This window comes from Phodopus roborovskii, unplaced genomic scaffold (assembly GCF_943737965.1).
Source record: "Phodopus roborovskii unplaced genomic scaffold, PHOROB, whole genome shotgun sequence".
Taxonomy (NCBI): Eukaryota; Metazoa; Chordata; class Mammalia; order Rodentia; family Cricetidae; genus Phodopus; species Phodopus roborovskii.
In genome coordinates, this window is record NW_026126516.1 from 9,297,256 (window position 1) to 9,311,683 (window position 14,428).

A 14,428-nucleotide genomic window follows, 5' to 3' on the forward strand; every position below is an offset into this window, starting at 1 on the left:
GTTAGGGATCTGATAGCTGCTACAGAACACAAGGATGCCTGGTGAGGTTGTGAAGAGACAAATCAAGCATAGCGCTTCCCTTTTCTTGAGACTGACCTTGATCTGAGAGAGACTTGCATGGTGAAGAGGATGATAATTACCATCATAAAAGGCAGTGGTAGTGTCGAGCTCCCTGCAGAGCAGAGACACAAAAGAGAAACCCACTTGTCAGTGCAGAAACTCCCCACATTGTGAAGATGAGCAATAAGAGAGAATACAAGAATGTACAGGGGGAGATAGGGAGAGAGAGAGAGAGAACGAGAAGAGAGAGAGAGGGTGTGCAGAGCAGGACTGTGGAGACATTTCAGGAGTCAAGCATTTGTCTATCATGCCACTGGTTTGATCCCCAGCACTGAAGTATAATAAATAAACAGGAAAAATTGATAGAAGACCGAAAGTATATCTTTATTTAAAAATAATAACCTTGACTTGAAACAGATTAAATTCACCTGTCAAATGGTAAAAAGTGGCTGGGGAGATGGTGCAGTGGGTAAGAGACCCTGATTTGTATGCATAAGGGCTTTAGCACCCATGTAGAAAGCTTGGCATGGCTACAGATGCTTCTAACCTCAGGTCTGTGAGTGACTGAGATGGGAAGCTCTTTGGGACTTGCTGGCTACCAGGCTTCATCCAGGCTTAGCGAGAAACCCTCTTTCAAGGAAATAGAGGGAGAGAGAGAGAGATAAAGCAGGACACACAATGTCCTCTTCTGGCTTTTGTGTGCACACATGGATGTGCTCCTCCAAAACACTCCTCCAAAACACATGTGTGCATGTACACATGTGTGCATGCATGCGCACGCACGCCCATGCGCGTGTGTACACACACACACAAATGAGTTTTAAAAACTGTGCTGGCACAATGATGAGAGTGTGTGGAAGACTGCAGATAGACCCATGTCTGTCGCCATGAACAAAACTCAAGTCCAAATGGATCAAAGACCTCAACATCAATGCAGCCACACTGAACCTCATAGAAGAGAAAGTGGGAGGTACCCTTGAACAAATTGGTACAGGAGACCGCTTCCTGAACATAACTCCAGTAGCACAGACACTGAGATCGACAATTAATAAATGGGACCTCTCAAACGGAGAAGCTTCTGTAAGGCAAAGGACACAGTTGACAAGATCACAGACTGGGAAAAGATCTTCACCAATACTATATCTGACAGAGGGCTAATCTCCAAAATATACAAAGAACTCAGGAAACTAGTCAACAAAACACCAAATAATCCTAATAAAAAATTGGGGAACTGAAGAGAGAATTCTCAATAGAGGAAATCAAAAAGGCTGAAAGGCACTTATGAAAGTGCTCAACATCCTTAGCTATCAGAGAAATGCAAATCAAAACAACTCTGAGATACCATCTTACTCCTGCCAGAATGGCTAAAACAATATTATACTGGAGATGATGTGGAGAAAGGGGAACTCCACTGCTTGTGGGAGTGCAAACTTGTACAGCCATTTTGGAGACCAATATGGTGGTTCCTCAGGAAAATGGAAATCAATCTACCACAGGACCCGGCAATCCTACTCTTAGGCATATACCCAAATGATCCACATCCATGCAACAAAGACATATGTTCAACTATGTTCGTAGCAGAATTATTTGTACTAGCTAGAACCTAGAAGCATCCTAGATGCCCCTCAACTGAAGAATGTATAAAGATGTGGCATATTTACACAATGGAACACTACTCTGCTGGGGGTGGGGGTGGACGACACAATGGAATCTTGAAATTGGCAGGCAAATGGATGGAACTTGAAGAAACCATCCTGAATGAGGTAACCCAGCCACAAAAAAAGGAACATGGTATGTACTCACTCATACATGGATTTTAGACCTAGAGCAAAGGATCACCAGCCTATAATTCACACCGCCAGAGAAACTAGGATACAAGGAGGAATCTAAGAGGTTCACACAAGGTCCCTCATAGAAGGGGAAAGGAACAAGATCTCCTGAGCAAATTGGAAGTGGGGGGGGGTCAGTGAGTGGAGAGGGACCTAGGAGAAAGAGAAGGGGAGGAGAGGAAAGCACATGGGACTAGGAAGATTGAGTCAGGGGAGGAATAGATGTGAAAGAGAGAGAGAGAACATAAAAGAGGGAGCCCTTATAGGTTTAAAGAGAAAACTGACTCTAGAGAAATGTCCAGAGACCTACAAGACTAACCCCAACTAATAATTTGAGCAACAGTGGAAAGGCTACCATAAATGCCCTTCCCTGATAATGAGATTGACGACTAACTTATCCACCATCGTAGAGCCCTCATCTAGTAGCTGATGGAAACAGAAGCAGATACCCACAGCTAAACACTGCACCTAACTGGAATCCAGATGCAGAGGGAGAGGACAAGACCAAGCTACAGAAACCCACAGAGGCAGCTGAACTGAACAAGGAGGAGCTAATGGGCCCCCAGACTGATAGCTGGGAATCCAGCATGGGACTCAAACTGCCTGAACATGGGTCTCAGTTAGAAGGCCTGGGAAGTCTAAGGGACCTCTGACAGTGGAACCAGGGTGCACAAAAGGACTCTGGGAGCACATTCCCCATGGAGGGATACTCCCTTAACCTAGAGACAGGAGGGAGGGCCTAGTCCCTACTCCAAATGACTTGACAGATTTTGTTGATCCCTCCTGGAAGGCATCATCCTCCCTGTGGAGTGGGAGGAGGATAGGATGGGAGGGTGGTTGGGGGGCATGGGAAGGGGGAGAGAGGGAACTGGGATCGATATGTAAAATAAGAAAAAAAAGTAAAAATACGTAAACTGGATAGATGAATGAATATAATATATCCACTGTGTTCAAAGATATGATGTACACAAGAAACTCACTTCACCAGTACAGAAACACATAAACTGAAGGTGAAGGATAGGAAGGAGGTAGAATGCAAAGAGGAACCCAATAGCCCTTTAGTCAGAGACTATGAATGAGAAGGCCACTTTACAGCTTGGGTTTGAACTATGCTCAGCAGACTCAGGGGTTAACAGCTCAGTCCTCATTACAGCACCAGTTAAAGCTGAGGCTTCTGGGATGTGATTGAACCATGAGGGTTCTGTGTTTTGGATAATCTCTGTACAATTTCAAAGGGGCTCAATGGCATGGTCCAGCCTCATAGACTACTCTAGCCAGGACTTCAGAGAAGCCCTGCACTTTCTCATTACCAACAAACTGGACAACAAATGATACAGCTAGCTCTCCCAGGACTTGACCATTATCCCAGTTTCCTCAGGATGCTCTAGTTATAGTTGTACAGTTTTCCATGTTACAAAAGTTCAAAAAAGAGAGTCATAATAGGTATGTAAAGTTTACAAAGGTTGAGAGACATAAAAGCTTAATATTGTTTATCTAAGAAAATGTTAAGTTGGTAATACAATTTATAATAGAAAGTGATTTAGGAACAAAATTCTGGCCTCACCAAGATAGGCTAAATAATGGAGTTCTTTCTCTGAATTTGCCAGATACAAATGGACTGCACCTTGTGAATGTAATTCTTACCTGATACTTGTTGTTGTGTATAGTTTATCGATGTTAGAGAAAGAGCCTTTTATTGGCCAAAAAGGGGAAGATGTTGATCTATGTCTTTGTTTAACTTCCCCTGCCTGAGGCACCTTCTGATTGGTTTAATAAAGAGGTGAATGGACAATGGCTAGGCAGGAGAGGATAGGCAGACTTCCAGGGAGAGAGAGGAACTCAGGGAAAGAATCTGAGGTGTGGGATATCTACCCCCAGATAAAGAAGAAGTTGGACGTAAGATACATTCTTCCACAAGCCATGTGGAAGAATGGAGATTAATATAGATGGGTTAATTTAAGTTTTAAGAGCTAGTTGGGAACTAGTCTAAGCTAAGGGCAAGCTTTCACACTTAATAAAAAGTTTCCATGTCTTATTTGGGAGCTGGTGGTCCAAAGAAAGACCTGTTTCAGTTTTGACTTCCTCAAAAGATGATCTCATCGGTGCGTTAGAAATGGATGATTAGGAGAAGGGGCATAAGCCAGAAACCATATTGACATATGTGGTGCTTGTTGTTGCTGGCTGCTGAGGGCAGGGAAGCTTCTTATTCAGTGGTGTCAGTGACTGCAGACTCATAACTGAGAATGAGACGCTTCTGTGGCAACCCCTCTTACGCCCACAGAAAAGAGACAGTCCAGACATGGAGCTGCTGAAGAGAGTCCTTAAAACACATAAGGATGTGGAAGCGTAGCGATTCACAGCTGATGGCTTCTGGCAGCAGTGGAGCAGAGAAGGACTCTGTATACCTTAAGGGGCTGGCGACTGTGAGTATAGGGGCAACACAAATTGGACTTCGTTGGTCTTAGGAACACTGGAGGGGAGGAGGGACAAGGGTGAGCAGTGGGACCTTGGAAGAATGGAAAGCATATGTGATTAGAGTACATCATATGGAATTACCAAATAACTAATACAAATATTATGTTGGGGGTAAAATGAGAAGGGGAATAGTTGGAGGAGGTGGGTCACTGGAGTGTACCTTTGAAGGGATCTGTAAGGTGTAAGGTTTTTCTGCCCGCCACTGATCTTGTCCCGCCGCCATGCCAGCCCCAAATAACACACTGAGACTCTGTACTTGATATAATGCTGTTGGCCAGGTACTAGTTTCTTATTGGCTAGCTCTGTCTTAATTATTAACCTATTTCTATGTATTTCCACGTGGGCTTACTGGAGAGCGGAGGCCTACAGTTCTGTTCTCTCCCTTCTCTCCATGATGACTCCTCCTTACTACTTCCTCGAATCCTCCTTGTCTCCTAGTCCCGCCTATCTTGCTTTCCTATTGGCCAACAGTGCTTTATTCATTAACCAGTATGAGAAACATATATACAGAATGACATCTCCCATCATCTCCTCTTTTCTGTCTAAAATAAAAAGAAGGGTTTTAACCTTAACATAGCAAAATATATAACACAATAGTTATCAAATAAGAATTGCAGTTAACAATATTTAGTCCATTAACATTTAGCATGATCTGAAGAAAATATTCCATCATCTATCCTATCTTTGTGTGTCTAAAGTCTATGTAACTTATCTTTAATCCAAACTAAGGAAAACTATAACCATAACTATCTGTCTTCAACTCCTTCAAAGACCACAGAAGGGTAGTATATAAACTCTAGAAATGACAGAGACAACTCACTGCCTGGTTAGTCACCTGAAGTTTTTCTGTAATCTTACATTTTCAGCCCATAGGTCATAGTGTGTCTAGCAGACTCCTCAGCAAAGCAGGAAGCTTTAAACTGTCCACCTGTATTGGTAGATGATGGGAGATGTCATTCTGTAAATATGTTTCTCATACTGGTTAATGAATAAAGCACTGTTGGCCAATAGGAAAGCACAATAGGTGAGCCTAGGAGACAATGAGGAAAGAGGAAGTAGGAAGGAGGAGAAGATGGAGAGACTGGGGAGACCAGATGCCAGCCCCACTGCCCGGTAAGAAGACCACGTGGAAATACTAGATTAATAGAAATGGGTTGATACTTAAGACAGAGCTAGCCGATAAGAAACAAGTAACTGGCCAACAGAATTATATCAAATACAGAGTCTCTGTGCGTTAATTGGGGTTGGTGTGGCGGCGGAACAAGAACAGTGGCGGGTAGAAAAATCCTCTACTACTTACAGGCATCTCTTGTCCTTGAACCTCTTGACCCATTTCCTGGCCACCGCAATGCAAGTATCCCTGCTCCAGCACATGTTTGCCGTGATGCTCTGTCCCAGTGAAACTCAGGCTGCAGATGCAGTCAGCCATTGTCTGAAACCTCTGACATCAAACCAAAATAAATCTTCCCCTTTTAAAACTCTTTTTTGTATTTGTCACAATAAAGGAGAGCTGACTGCCATGGTCAGTATAGAGCTACAAATGGGTCAGTTCAACAAGAGGACATAGCAACTGCAAATAAATACACACCACACCGAGGCATTTGTTCTAGCAAGTGGATATTACTAGATCCAAAGGGAGAGATAGATTCCCACACAAGAGTGGCATGGTTCTTCAACCGATGGGAAGCCACCCACACAGTTTTCTCCTGGGATATGCTCCCTGATAGGATACCTGATTTCAAACAGCTATCCCTAAGCAACACTAAATGAACTCAATAAGTTGGATGCATACACATACATATGTGTGTATGTGTGTGTGTGTGTGTGTGTTGCATGTTTTATCCCACTGTGTAAAGATGTGTCTCTTTCCTCATCTGCCAAAGGCACCTTCTGATTGATTTAATAAAGAGCTGAATAGCCAATATCTAGGCAGGATAGGATAGATGGGTTTGGTGATATGTTATTTTTGATTTAGTAAAGATTTCCCAAAGTATCAGAATACAAAGACAGCCACACTAGTTAGCTACAGATGCTAGGTGGGGGTGGTATACACTTATAATACAGGACTCAAGAGACAGACAGATCTCTGTTAGTTCAAGGCCACACTGAGCTATATGAAATTGATCCAGTCTAAAAAAGAAACAGCTCACACAAAGGAGATTTCAGCACTTGGGATCCCAAGCCTTTAATCCCAGGATTTGAGGAGTATAAAAAGAAGGAGCAAAAGGTCTCCAGCCACACTGAGGACAGGACAACCCTTTCAGCTTGAGGTAGATGTAAGAGCTAGTGGCTTGGCTGCTTTGCTTCTCTGATCTTCAGCTTGAAACTTGAACAGCGGTATCTGTCATTGGAGTTTTATTATTTGTGTTATGGGCCTTCTGGGCAGAGACAGGAACTCTGGGAAGAATCTGAGGCAGGGAGACTCACCAGACAGACACAGAGGATGCCAGACATAAAGCACTGAGGAGAGGTAACAAGGCATGTGGCAGAATATACATTAATATAAACATGTCAAATTAAGCTATAAGAGCTAGTCAGGAACAAGCCTAAGCTAAAGCCAAGTTTTCATAATTAATAGGAAGTCTCTGTCGTTATTTGGAAGCTGGTGGTCCAAAGAAAGCTTGGCTGCATAGATGCATAGTCATATGCTACAGTAATAATTAAAGAAGAGGTCATGAATTTGAGAGAGAGTAGACGGCATGGGCAGAGGGTGGGGTGGGAATGGTGTAAATACAGTGTTAATGGATACGATTCTCAAAAAATGTAAAAGCAATAATTATGCAAGCAGTGTACCAGAGCTACACTGGACAGCCGGTGAACCCAACAGACATATGTTCCTCTCCTCCAGGCAGCTGGCATTCACCTTGGTGGCACATGAAGACAGTGTCACGGGTAAAGGCCATGTGCTAATGAATGAAACAATCTCAAAAACTTAAGGTAAAATTGAAATCATAGTGTGTAAGTGTGTACTTTTTTCCTAGACCATTATATAATAAGACCAAAAACCAACAAAAGCAACTTTAGAAACTATGTGACTTGGAACCCTAACAGCATTCTTTTGCACAACCAGTGAGTCAATGGGCAAATTAAAGGAAACTAAAAATTTTGTTGAAACCAGTGCAAATGCAGCTTCACCCAGACCCATGTGACAGCATAAGGGCAGCACTAAGAGAGCTTAATTTGTGACTGATGCAGAAATAATGAAACAGAAAACTCAGAAATCAAACAAAACCAAACGCAGCCAAAAGATCAATTAAACAAAGAGTAGCATGTGCGAAAGATGTAATTGGCAAGCTTTTAGGTACTCTAGCGAAGAGGAAAGGAGAGAGAAGAGCCAAGTAAACTTAGGCATGTTCTGGACGGTAACCAAGAGCAACAGCAGTTACCTTTCACAACTTGGTTGTACGAGTTTATTGATAGCCACCTACAAGCCTACATCCATACCTTACACACAGGCACATTTCCTGGACAAGTGTAACTGCCACCCATTATCAATGGAGCCTCCCCTTACAGAAAATGGACCCCACCACAGAAATCTACAACTGGACAAAATGCGGAGATCAACAGAACCTCCAGAGCCCAGCCTTAATGGATACAACTAACCATAGCTCCTACATCTATGGCTCAGGAAACACTGGGAAAGAAAGGGGGGGCATGTTATATGAGCCAGAATGCCAAGAAGTCTGCAATAAAACAGTTCCTCCTAGAAATGGCTACATAAACAAGATTGGAATAATAGCAATATCAGTGGACATGATGGTGTGGAAGGGGAAATGTTCATGGGGTCCTACACCTAGACAAAGAACCATAAGCAGTTAATAATTGTTGGGAGAAGGATTAACCTCTTCCAGGGATGAACCCCATTATTGGTTGTCCAGTGCAGAGTGGTCAGCCTTTAACTATATGCACACCACCAACAAAAGTGGAGTCAACAGATTGTATTAATATATTTGTGAAAATATGTAAGTTATATCTTCACATATGTGTATGCAACAACAATGATCAAATGGAAAGAGGCTATCAACTCGACAGTGGGTAGGGCCAATTGGAAGAAGTGTACATGGGAAGGGCTGGTGGGAGGGAAGGGAAGGGGAAAAGTGATGCAGTTTTATTTCAATTAAAAACATCTTTTAAAAAAAGGAAAGTGAGCTAGAGGGCAACGGACGTTGATATCAACGAACATAATTTGATAAACAACAACAAAAAGTACTTTATTGTTCAAGACAGACACCACAAACAAGTCATAGACCACAAAGAAATCAAGCTGTTAATGATCTGGCTGTTTTTCAAAGTGCTGGAAAGTTCTATGCACTCTACCTGGGGAGAGAAAAAAAAAGTCATGAACAGTTTAAACTAGAGGTGAACTTTGCAAGACAGAGTGATTACTGGCCTGGTAAGGTATGCCAGATTGAATTTAAAGTCCATCCTACAAGACAGATCTCAAGCATGTTACTGTTAACTGGGCCAAGATCCCCATGGCTGAGTCATGCCCACTATTTTTTTTTTTTTTTTTTCAGCTAAAAGGACATCGTGATAAACTGCCCCCTAAATTCTTACCTTTGTACCTATACATGCCCCAGCCCTCATCAGAGAAGCTTCTTTTTACAATAGTGTATGATTATGAGAGAGCCTCATCTGGTCCATGTGGAATGCTCAGCTTTAAATGTGATGTCTGTATCCTCTCTCCCCCAAAGACTCCTCAGTGAGCATCACAGAAGAGTAGGTCAGAAGGATTGTGAGGAAAAGAAGGTCTGCAGCAAAACAGTACTACAGGGCATGACAACACTGTGAGAGACTCAAACTCGTAGCAGCTGTGACCGCGTGCACAAAAGCTATACAAGATCAAGCCAGTCAGCATTCCAACACAAAGGCAGGAGGGGCTCATACGCCTTGTCTTAGCTTCTTCCTTTTTGTTTGTTTATTTGTTTGTTTTTGACACAGTCTCTCTATGCAGTTCTGACTGTCCTGGAACTTGCTATGTAGAACAGGATGGTCTTGAACTCACAAAGATCTATCTGCCTCTGCTTCCCTAGTGCTCAGATCAAAGGTATACATTACCATACTCAGCGTTTGAGTTACTTTTCTATTGCCATGGTAAAACACCATGGCCAAGGTAACTCATAAAAGGAAACCTTTAATCACAGTCGCAAAGGGTTAGGGTTCATGATGATCACAGCAGGGAACATGGTGTCAGACAAGCAGGCAGGCGGGGGTGGGGTGGGGTGGAGTGGGGTGGGGAGTGGGGTGGGGTGGGGGGGTGGGCAGGAATGGTGTTGCAGCAGTAACTGAGAGCTATCTGGGAATGGCTTGAGCTTTGGAAACCTCAACAACCCCCCCCCACACACAGGGATACACCCCCTCCAACAAGGCCACACCTCCTAATCCTTCCCAAACAGTTCCACCAACAGATATTCAAATGTATGAGTGCCTGAGCCTATGATGGCCATTCTCAGCCAAATCACCATAAACTCAACCCTAGCCGAGGAGCTAGGTTCAGGTGCTGGCTCCTAGGGGAGGGATAGTTGGTTTCTCTAAGGGGGTGGCCCCTTTCATGTTGATCATGCTCTAGTTCATGAATGCACATCCATGCATATATGTGCCACTCCGATTGTACTCTGTGGGGTGTGTAAAAAAAAAAAAAGAGAGGATGTGAAGTTGGAAAAGAGTGAGTGTGGAGGGTGGATCTGACAGGATTTGGGGGAGAATGAGGTGAATATACTCAAAATATATCACATACATGTATGAAATTCTCAGAGAATTGATACAACATTACATCTTATGGAAACATACTAGAAAGTGATAGCAACCAAAGCAGGATATACCAACATTGAGCTAGACCAAAGGGATAGTAGAGAAAACAGAAATACAGCTGCATTCGAGCAGCTGAGTTCAGACAGAGCCAGTAAGAAAGTGGAGTTTCTGGAATAAATGATGTTAGGGACACTGAATCTTCACATGCAGAAGACATAAGTGAGATCTCCATCTCTTCCTATGTAAAAAATGATCTAGGCTAGGAGTCTGGGGAAATTCTTGTTTGTAGAAATGACCTAAGAAGGAAAGGCAACAACAACAGAAATTAGCAAATGAGGGTAGGGAAGATGGCTTCCCGGTTAGGGACAGCAGGGGCCTTTGCAGAAGGCCCAGGCCCAGTTCCCAGCATCTGCGTGACAGCTCACAACTGCCCACAATGCCAGTTCCCGGAGATCTGACGCCTTCTTCTGGATTCCTTGGGCACCTTCAAGCATGTGGTACATACATTTATACCCAAACATAAATTTTTTTTAAAAAATTTTAAAATACATTGACAAATAGGATCACATCCAACTAAGGGCTTCTGCACAGAGAGGCAACAATCACCAGATGGAAGAGAAAACCGACAGGGGAGAAAATGTTTACGGACCACTCATCAATAAGGGGATTAGAATCATACACACACACACACACACACACCCTTCTAAATCATCTGATGTTAAAATGAGCAATTGCCCTTGTTGCAGTTAGGTTTAACTGTCACCCTGATACAGCCTAAAGAGAAGGCTCACCTGAACAATTGCTCACACAGATTGATCTGTGGGCGTACCTATGCAGGGCTGCTTTGATGCCTAATTGGTGCCATTCTCTGGGCTGTGTATGAAAGCTCCGTATGTAAGACCCTCAGAATGAGGAGTCTCCCAGTTTCGGTCGGTATCCCCAAGAACTCAATGTCCAGTCCAGTTGCTGCAACACACAAGAGGCTTTAATGAACAGGAAACATTTGCACAAACGGGCTCCTCCAGCACGCAGGCTAGAGAGAAGCCCCCTTCCCCAGTCACAGGTATTTTTAAAGGCAAACCCACAAGCTTAGGGTGGGGGTGGGGCCCTCTGTCCATTGAGTATCTGACCCTTGGAGGCCTGATGGTCTGCTATTAGGGTCAGCAGACCTTAGGGCCTCAGGGTATGCTAATTAATCTTGTCTGGGCAAACCGGAGTTGCAGCTGTCTCTTTGTTTCCTAAGGACCCTATTCACCACCTGCTGATTCACAGGAAAGGAGGGGCAGTGTGAATTCTTCTTATCTCAGGGCCTTGTGAGAGGAAGTTAGCAAATTCCAAGGAACAGATATTGGTTTCCAGGTCACCTTCATTAACTTTACTTTTTTGTCTTTCACGTAAGCATCAGGCTGTGAAGGAGTCATCAGTGAACATTCCTCCATGGTTTCTGCTTCAAGCACTCGCTTGAGTTCCTGCCCTGACTTTTGTCAGTGGTACACCATGACCTGGAAAATGAAGGAAACCCTGTCCTCGCCTAAGTTTATTTTGGTCAGAGCATTTTATGTCAGTAACAGAGAAGATGCTATGAATACACATGTGACCGAGGTGTATGTGTCGTCACTGAAATGCATGTCAGAACCATACCTAAGTGCCCACTCTCCCTGGTTAGAATGTCTGTTATACAAAGTACGGAATAAACAGCAAATGAAGCCCTACCTGTCAGTTCTGGGTATCACTTACAAACCTGCTGGAGATCAAAATTCATGGTCCTAGTGAGGGCTCCGACCGCTAGGTAAAACACCATGACCAAAAGCATCATGGGGAGGAAAGCTCTATTTCATCTTCACTTCTCATCAGTCTATGATCACAGGAAGTCAGGGAAGGAACTGAAGGCTATGGAGGAGTGTGCTGCTTCCTGTTTCCTCAGACAACCAGGACTGCTTACCTGGGATGGCACTACCCACAACGGGCTGAACTCCCTTTCATCAATCATTAATCAAGAAAATAACACACACACACACACACACACACACACACACACACACACACACACCTACAGGCTGACCTTAACTTGTATCTAGCTGACAAAAAAATAACCATCACAATCACTGGCCACATTGGCCTGAATTTCAGGCAGGTGTATCTCGGTTAAATAAGAATCAGGATAAGCAAATAGGCCGAATAGATGTTTATTCAGGGAGAAATAACTTACAACCTAGACAGATGAACACCAGGAAATTCAACCCGATCCTCTCCTGTCCGAGTCACGCCAGAAAGAGAGCGCCTTTCCTGGCCCCCTCCGACCTCCTTCCCCAGGTCACTAGGCCCATGGCTCCAACCCCCAATGGGCGTGGTCAGTGCCACAGACGGACTATCTCACTACACAGGTGATCTTCTCTCTTCTTCCTGTCAGTTCCCCAGTCTCATCCCCAGCCCTGTACCAGATCACTTGCAGGAGTTTTCCCCACTGTGACTTCACTCTCTGAGGATTCTGCCAAGCCTCAGCGGATCCAGCTTTCCTACTCCCTGTGGATCCTTTCAGCTCTCCCCTGAGCCCATCTAAACTATCCAAAAATACACTCCACTAGGACTCCCAATGGTTACACTAGGACTCCCAATGGTTACACTTGGCTCTCAATGGTTACACTTGACTCCCAAAGGTTACACTTGGCTCTCGATGGTTACACTAGGACTCCCAATGGTTACACTTGGCTCTCGATGGTTACACTTGGCTCCCAATGGTTACACTAGGACTCCCAATGGTTACACTAGGACTCCCAAAGGTTACACTAGGACTCCCAGTGTTTACACTTGGCTCCTGATGGTTACACTTGGCAAGGACTACCTACCAGGAAATCCACAGCCACCCCATGTTTCTAAGTCCATAGAGGACAACAGAGACCAACGAACTGAACACCCACCCAACAAAGACAAGACCAGGTATCAATGCCTAGAGACACATTCATCCCAAACACAGATGCCTAGGCACCAGTGCAAAAACACAATTGTTTGTTGATACCCAGAAGGCCAGCACAGGTGGATGCCACCCAGAAGGCCTAGGTTGACCAACCCAGCTGCAGTCTGGGCCCAGATCCAGCAATTGGAGTCAGCCCACCCCAACGTCTTCTCAATCTATAAGCTTCTGGAGGACCTGAAGAAGCCGGCCCTGCAGAATCGGATGTCATTACTGAATAAGGCCAACCCTATCCCCACCAGCCAGTCCCCACCAGGAGCCACTGTGGCTGCAGCCCAGGATGCTTGCCCTGTTGGGAGACAGAGAGCATGGGGCAGAGGTGCTACCCACAGGCTGTAAACACAAGGTGTACGGAACCTGGAGCTTGCCTGGAACCTGCTCCTGGTTGCCCTGCCTAGTCCCAAGATCACCCTGAGTATGGGCAACAGCAGGACATCTGAGATGAGTCTCTATGACAGTCCATTATTTACGGTGTGCCAGGAACCAGAAACCTTGAGCCAGACCGACAACTGGTTACAGTGAATATTTGCATGTAAAAATGTTTGAGAAAATAAAACCACATGACTGTCATATTTAGGATTTCTGCTGCTGTGAAGAGACATCATGACCACAACAACTCTTATAGGGAAAACATTGAATTGGGGCGGCTTGCTTACTACACTTCAAATAGTGCCACTCTCTACAGGCTTATGGGGGGGGGGCTATTGCAGTTTAATAAGGATCAGGATAAAAAGAAAGGCCAAACAGATGTTTATTCAGGGAGAAATAACTTACACCAGCAGGTTCCACCTGATGCTCTCCTCCCCATCCTGCCAGCAAAAGAGCACCTCCTCCTCAGACCTAGTTCCACCAGTCACTTCCGCCGCTAGCTCCACCCCCAATGGGCGTGGTCAGTGCCACAGAAGCAGACAAAGTGAATATCCCACTGCAGGAGCCAGTTACATCCAGAGTACCACAGTGACACATTGCAGCTTCCAGTGCTACAATGATGAATGAATATTTGATGGAGAGGTAAGAACTATGTAGGAGCAGAATGAGAATAGAAATGCAATGGTGGTTGCAGGCAAAAGAGACGCAGGAATGTCATTGCCATGTAGGGTAAGCAGGGCGGTGTGAAGCAGCCTAAAGTGTCAGTCCACTGAACATGATTAGACCTCTTTGAAAGACTTGTATGGGCCATGCTGCCTGCAGAGTACATGTTGGTGTCCACTGTCCCAGGCCATGTTGAAGCCTGAGGTCCTTGGTCTGGGCTGCTACTGGAGGTCAGGTGAACCTCAGTAGTCTATGCTATTGCAGGATGCCATGCCAGTGTCTGTGGCCTGAGTTGCCACCGAGGCTCTGG